The 7,134-nt window shown below is 48.6% G+C and overlaps 1 long non-coding RNA gene across 1 annotated transcript in view; it reads right to left on the reverse strand.

Annotated features, from left to right (window-relative positions):
- LOC308560473 overlaps positions 1-5,991 on the reverse strand; it is a 53,243-nt gene extending 47,252 nt beyond the window's left edge. Inside the window, exon 1 of the long non-coding RNA XR_013999333.1 lies at positions 5,930-5,991. This is a non-coding gene — a long non-coding RNA (uncharacterized lncRNA). The remainder of the gene's footprint in view (positions 1-5,929) is intronic.
- Positions 5,992-7,134: the final 1,143 nt, after the last annotated feature.

The following is a 7,134-nucleotide window of genomic DNA, read 5'->3' on the forward strand; positions in this document are numbered from 1 at the left end:
AAAAAATAAGAAACCTATTGAGTTGCCGTGGTTTCTGCCATATCTTTTCTAGTTGCTTGACAAAGATGAGCGACTCAACTGGTGGAACTCTCAAACCCACTTAAATTCTAAGAGCTTCTACCCCAATCACTCCAGAAACATTCTTGCAAGAATCTCTCCAGGAAGATGGGGCAAGGCCCAACCTCCAGAATACTTCCTGCTCTGGCTCTTTAATTTAGTACAATCATAAGCACAGTGGTTTTACTTTATTTTTCACTCTCCTGGAATCTCCTCATATTTTAAAATCTTTAAAATGAGGGCATGGCACAAATGACTACATTGTTTCTTTTGCCTATATTTCAGTGGTGATGCTCTCATTTAAGTCCTTTATTGTATGCTTCAGCTGTGTGCTACCCCAAGTCTCTTCACTGAGATTTGCTGACAGCCAGAAGAAGTTGCTAAGAGTGCATTTAGTGTATATTGAGGGCCGGGGAGTGGGGGGAGTTTGGGAGGTTGCACACATGTGCAATTTTTTAGCAACTCCAACAGATGCTTGGCATTTGTAGATTCAACATTCACTTTTTCAGGTATGTGTGAACAACCCCTAACAGCCACGCCACATGGCAGTGGTCCTTTTCCTGAAGCACCGGTATGAACTGTGTGTTGCAAAGCTACGGCACAAGAGCAAGTCACTTGGGAGCCTTGTCAAAGCTCCTCATCCTAACACACCACCAGGAAAACAGAAACTCTCTGGAAGTGAGAGAAACTTTATTTCCTTGAGTGCGAGTTGAATAGGCAAATAATTAACAGCCTGTGAATAACCATGGGAGCCTCTTCTCTCTAGACAGAAACCTGATTCAGAAGGAAATAAGTTCTACGCAAATCTATCTGTGTAGATACGTTTTCAGACTGGGAATGTGCCAAGGGTTTGAGATGTATCCTTAGAGGATGTCAAAGGTCTACTGTGTTGAATCTTGATTGAGGAGGTTTTCAGAATCTCTCTTTCATTAAAATTAAATCAGTTCATTTTTTATCAGAAAATTTTGATAAATGTTGTCCTTGGAAGATCTGGGGTATCACAGTCGAGCATGGACAATTGTAATGATTGGGTGTTACAGTGAAGCGTGAGCATTGGGAGGCATGGAGTGTCACAATGGAAAGTGGGTACTGGGGGCCTTAGCCTATCACAATGGAATCTGATCTTAAGATAGCTTCAGCATTGAATGCCGAGCCTAGAAGTCCAATGAATGGGCAAACAGACTAACTTTGGTGACGAAGGCTCTGTCATGTATGTATAACGCTGCTTTTATTTTTTTCCCACCTCTTTCTATTATTTATCAGCTTTTCTTTGGATCCCAGTTATGCACACATTACTCATTTTTTTAAGTTGGCCCCAATTCAAGGACCCATGGACATTCAGAGAGCTCCCAAGATTTCTGAGACTAACTTCCATATGCTTCTCCCTGGCTGTGCTCCCCCAATCTGAGGGGTATTTTCAGTTCACCTCTACTGTACATCTGGATGTAAAGCTCCACACTTCTCCTTTTCCATATGCATGCCAGCTGCACCTGGCATCCTGTAACACTTGGTAAGGAGGAGAGGAAGCCCATCTCTCACACAAGCACTATTCCCAAACTTTACCCTCCCAGAAGGGCAGCCCTCTGGGGAGTGTGGTTCAGTCACCTCCCACCCCCAACCTCTGCCTTCCAAGGCCACTGGGATTTCAGAGAATACCCTTTTCTCCACCTTATTGCACCAGCATCCCTTTGCTTAAATACATGGAAACTTGGGACAGTTCTGAGCATTTCCAACCATATTCAATGACCTGTTATTGACAGTTTCTTTTTAGCAATTTCAAAAATGTATTCAAGTAATTTACCCAAAACCATGAGTTTTTGTGCATCTAGAAACTGAGCAATGCTCCTCACTACTTTTAATTATGGTCTTCACAATTTTGACATATGTATTGCATTGAAAAAAATGTCAGCAATCATTTTCTTCTCTTTTTATTTTTCCTGGTGCCTTTGTTTTGGAGTAAATTGTGACTAAGCAAATTGGGAGTGGGTCAGGCAAAGCTAAGTACTGCTCCTGGAACTCAGACACGCTTCCAGGTTTGAGCACAGTGTCTGAGTTGAGTAAACACCACAGCTTCAAGTGAGGGTGTTGCCATGACATCCTGAACTTGTTTTTCTGATGAGCTTGTTAACAGCACCCTGGTGGTGAGGCATCCACATTCCCTACACTGACTGAAGAAATGCATGCCACTGGGGGTTGGCCTCTCATCTTTTTATCACTGGGTCACTTCCAAGTGCGCCATTAGGGTCGCCAGGTTGAAAGGCCCTAAGTGTGTCTCCTGCCACAACAAGATGAGTCTGCATGTTTCCTTCTTAGTATTTTCTGCAGTATCAAATGTTAGAACATAAGCTCTACTAATACCAGCATAATAGTTCCCTGATAAAATTCAGCAAAACATCATAAAGTTCCCAATTAATTTCAACAGGAGAGCTTTATAGTTATAATATAATTTTGATCAGTAAGCCCTCACTGTCCAGAAACCTCAGGGGTTCTGTTATCTTGTATAAATGCAGTTTTTTTTCTTTAAGCATCAGCTAACAAAATCATTTGGGGTATGTTTCAAATTCTCATGCCTTTTATTTTTTATTTATTTTTATTTTTTTAAATTTATCTTTATTGTTGAAAGTATTACAGATGTTTCCCTCATGCCTTTTTAATTGGACACACAACAACGTCATTTAAATGTCTCTTGGTACATATGGGTCACTGTGAGCATCAATTATTATGGGCCCTGCATACCCATCAAAATATATAAAATTTCACTGGCTTGCTTACATTAAATACTTACATTAAATAGTCTTAAAATTCTACGCTTTGAAGTCCTGTGCCTTTTAAATTTAAAGTTTTTTTAGTTTTTCTGTTTCTTATATTACTAGTACTTCTTACTGACACATGACCAAAAAAAACTTTAATAACCCTTGTATAATATGTTATCGATCTCTTCCAAAATTGCTAGGTGTGTTTGGCAAACAAATAACCAAGCCTCTTAGAACTTTACATAAATAAAGAGTCCTGAAAGAGGGTATGATATTTTCTGCAATGATCAAAATACAGGAACTGTAGCTCATGGACTTAACAGCATTTTTCTTGGTTTACAGCTTAGGTCCCAACTGGGTAAGTGAAATTATATAAATGTGAGGTCCAGGTTATTGTGGTATTAGCCTAATACCCATCAGCCACAAAGCACATGTTACTTGTTAGCCCATCTCATTTTCTCCTCAAGATATTTCAGTGAGTTTGGAAAGGCTGTGATGATTACACCCACTTTACAGATGAAGTACATACTGGTCAAGGCCTTTGGCCAAGTCTGGCTGGAAACACCAGTGCTGCCTGTTCCTGTAGCTAGTGTTTCCTGCCCTGCCTGCCCAGCATATCTGTAGCTCTATAAATATGCTTTGAGTCCCCTGGAAATGCAAAGAAGAACAGCATGTCAGGGCCTCCTTGCTGGGCAGCAAGCGCAGAGAGCAGAAAAGAACCTAAAAGATACCAGGGAACTCACAGAGTGGGAAGTGAGCCACAAGTTAAGAACTATCCAGTCATCACACAGTTTTCTTAACGTTATCTTCCATCATGTCAGGGCCTGGAATCTGCCAGGACTTCAGACTAAGGACATCTTCTTCTTGCCTGTAACTTTCACACACTAAATGTCCCAATGGCTCACTTGGCAAGGACCCAAAGACAGCACACAATTCTCCACTGCCACTGAAACACAATGGGCAGAGACAGTTCAACAACAGTGCCAGGTGAGCACGTCTTGATCCACTGCCCCGGCGCACACCTTAGAAGCTGGCCCTTAAAGAGAACCACTGGGGTGCTGAGAGAAAAAATATCTTAGCCTCAAGGGGTCAGACTCCCCCACCATATTAATAAATCTGCCCAGCAGCCCTAGGCTGAGGCACTAAGGGGAGTGATAAAGGGGCCCATGTGACAGTCCTGTGTCCTGTGAGTGCCTTAGCAAAGCAGAGTGGGGAAAAAGAAGAGAGAGAGCTAAAGGTCACACACACCTTCCCCTTCTGCCTGCAGATATCTCAGTAGGACAGCTGATCTCCTACCTTGCACACACACACACACACACACACACACACACACACACAAAATCCCACAAAATTTTAATTCAAGAATGTACTCATCTCAGCTTAAAGAGCATATGGCACACGTCTTTGCCAGCGCATGAGGTCTGCTCTAAGGCCCACAGTGCACCCCAACCCCAGGGCAAAACTGAAACCCCAGTGGGGCAGAAACTCCTCCCCTCCTGGGAAGCATGGAGAGCAGCTGGGACCTAAAATGGGTGATCCTGGGCCGTGGCCCTGGGTTAAGATTTCACGTTCTCTGTTGGTGAGGACCCAGGGGTCCTTCAGGAGGGTTTCTGACCTTCTGCCTTCAGGGGTGAAATGACCACATGAAAGTTCAGCCAAGCAATGACCCTGTGAAAGGGATGTGGGAGGGTCTTCGGACCAACACCAACCCAAAGCCTGTTGGGCCCTGTCCTCAGGGCACATGTGATCGTTGCCTCTGTTCTCCACATGAGTTGTTCAAATGACTCTTCCTCTTCTCCACACTCTCCCTGCCCCCTGCACATACACAGTTACATAAAAACATCTTAAACGTGGGGACCCAACTTCTTCGGTCCGGGGGAGGACAGGGCGATGATGGGGAGCTGCTCGGCACATGTCTCATCATTACTTGGGGTTACATAACCACACAAACAAGCGCTGGAGAACGTGGAGCTCAGTCCAGCGCTCGGCTCATTCGCTCCCCGGCCCTCCCCCACCACCAGAAAGCAGGCCAGTTTCAACACAGCCGGAGCACACCAGGTGGCTGGGTGGCACCTGCCTGCCGCCGGTCACCACGCCAAGGGCTGCCACAAACTCGAGGGCTGTGCAGCAGAAAGACGCCCAGCGACCAGACCCTGCAGACCCTCGTGCCTGCAGCCACCGCCCGCCAGGTTCAAGGGCCGGTCTGCCGAGCCACACAAGTCCACCAGACCAGCCCATCCCAACGCGGCCCCTTCGAGAAGCCAGCGCCGGCCGCGAGTCCCTCTGCCCCACTTCTGTCCAAGTCTGCGCGGCCGCGGGCTGCCCGCGCGCTCCCGCCGCCCGGAGGGTGTCCGCAGGGGCCGCTCGGCACCAGCAGTGTTTCTAATTTTAAAAGATGGTAAAATACGGGGCACAACTTGGAGAAGGGGGCACCCGCTTGGCTAGCGGTAAGGCAAGAATCCCCCAACAGAGCAGGAGTTTGGGGTTTGTTTTTTGTTTCGTTTGGAGGGGAGGGAGGTTGTGATTTTTTGCTTTAGGAACATTGTAGGGGGCGGACTAGGATTTAGGGGAGCGGGGAAAGTTCTTCCTTCTGCCTCGGCACCCAGCATCCTCCGAATCTCGTTCTCCGCCACGCCGGCCCCCGAGGCCGCGTGTGCCCCTGAGCAGCCCCGGCGCGGCGGCCAGGGCGCCGAAGGGAAGGCAGGTGCGGGTGCCGCAGGAGCGAGGCGTTTGCGCCACGGCGGAGGCGCCCTGGGGCCGGGCGCCAGTGCGCCGGCGCGCAGCCCGCGGCCAGCCGGGGGCGCGCGGGGGCGCGCACGGGGTTCGCGGCCGCCGCCGGAGCCGCCCGGCGGGTGATTGACGCGCGGGGTCACTTGAGGCTCGCGCCGCGCCCCCAGCGCCCGGCCGCGCAGCCCGCTCCGCCCGCCGGGGGCGCCGCGCCGCCCACCGCGCCGGCCCCTGCGCCTCGGCGTCCGGACACCGCTGCCCGAGCCAGGCAACGACAGCACGGAGTCGCAGCTTGCTATTCCATTTCCCCGGGGCGGCCGCGGGCAAAACCACGATAAATACAATCGAGCGCAAGGAATCCATCCGCCGAATAAAAATCCAGCGTCCCCTACCTTGGGCCTTGGGGTGGCACACTGGTCCTGTGTTCTCTGACCCACGGGTCCAGCCCCTTCTTCATGAATTATTCCGGCCAGGCAGGATCCTGTGCATTTTTTTTCATGAACACCTGTTTCAAGTAAGGGGTAAAGACCTCATTGAGAGCATTGTCCTTAGAGCAGCCCCTGCGCGCACAGCTGTCCGGCCGGGCATGCACGCGCGTTTGTGTACACACATATGCACACGGAACAGGCATGGACATTGAAGCACCAAACTAGGCAGTTGGATAATGGGAGGCGGCCGGTTGTGAGCATGCTCGCGCCGGGAGCAGATCCACCCTCTGTTATTCCTCTGAATAAATATAAATCACGATCAGAAACCCAAACAGTAGCATCCCTCTCGAATTCCTGCTGCTGCAAGACACAGAATAAATTCCGTCCTCAGACGCGGAGTCTCAGCAGCAGCTGTTTTCTGAAGCCCGAGCCAACCCCTGCCTCGCTCGCCTTTTCCACTAGGAGCCCAGACCGCTTTCGAAGGGGGTTTTAACCTTTTAAAGATACAGTGCACCAATTATCACTTCTGAATTGCTCTCCCTCCCAGCGCAGGAGGTCGGTCCCATGCCTAAAGCCACAGCGCGGGCTTGCACATGGTGGTAATGATTTCATTATCAGTGCCTTTTTAGATTTTTTCATATATATAAATATATATATGGAGAGGGAGAGGGAGAGAAAATGCAAATGCAACAGACAAAACTAGACCCATTTATTGCAGTGATGAGCTCCTCAGTGACTAATCAGCATGTTATGTAAACACTATGATCCTTCCCATCTGATCACAGTATCAGAGGATGCAGGGGACTCTTGAAGCTTGGGTGTCACCCCCCCCCCCACGAGCCCCTAACTGCTGATAAAGGACCAGGAAGTGTGCCAAGGCAGCTGAAGGAGGTGGGGGTTTCTGCCACCTCCAAGTTAACGCCAGGGCACTCCTCACCCCGTCCTGCCCTGAAGCCTCAGGGGTCCTGTCCTCTAACCAAAGGATCCCTGTGGCACTACTTCTAAACTGTAAGGTAATCTAGGACCAGATCTTGGCCCAAGACACTTTTTTTAAAAACCAAAATCTGGAATCAAAACTACCACCTGAACCTTCAGAGTCTCTAAGATACAGACTTAGGCCCTTCTTTAAGACTTTGTTAACAAGATGGTTTTGTTGTTTTGGTTTCTTT

This window comes from Miniopterus schreibersii (genome assembly GCF_964146895.1).
Source record: "Miniopterus schreibersii genome assembly, chromosome: 8".
Taxonomy (NCBI): Eukaryota; Metazoa; Chordata; class Mammalia; order Chiroptera; family Miniopteridae; genus Miniopterus; species Miniopterus schreibersii.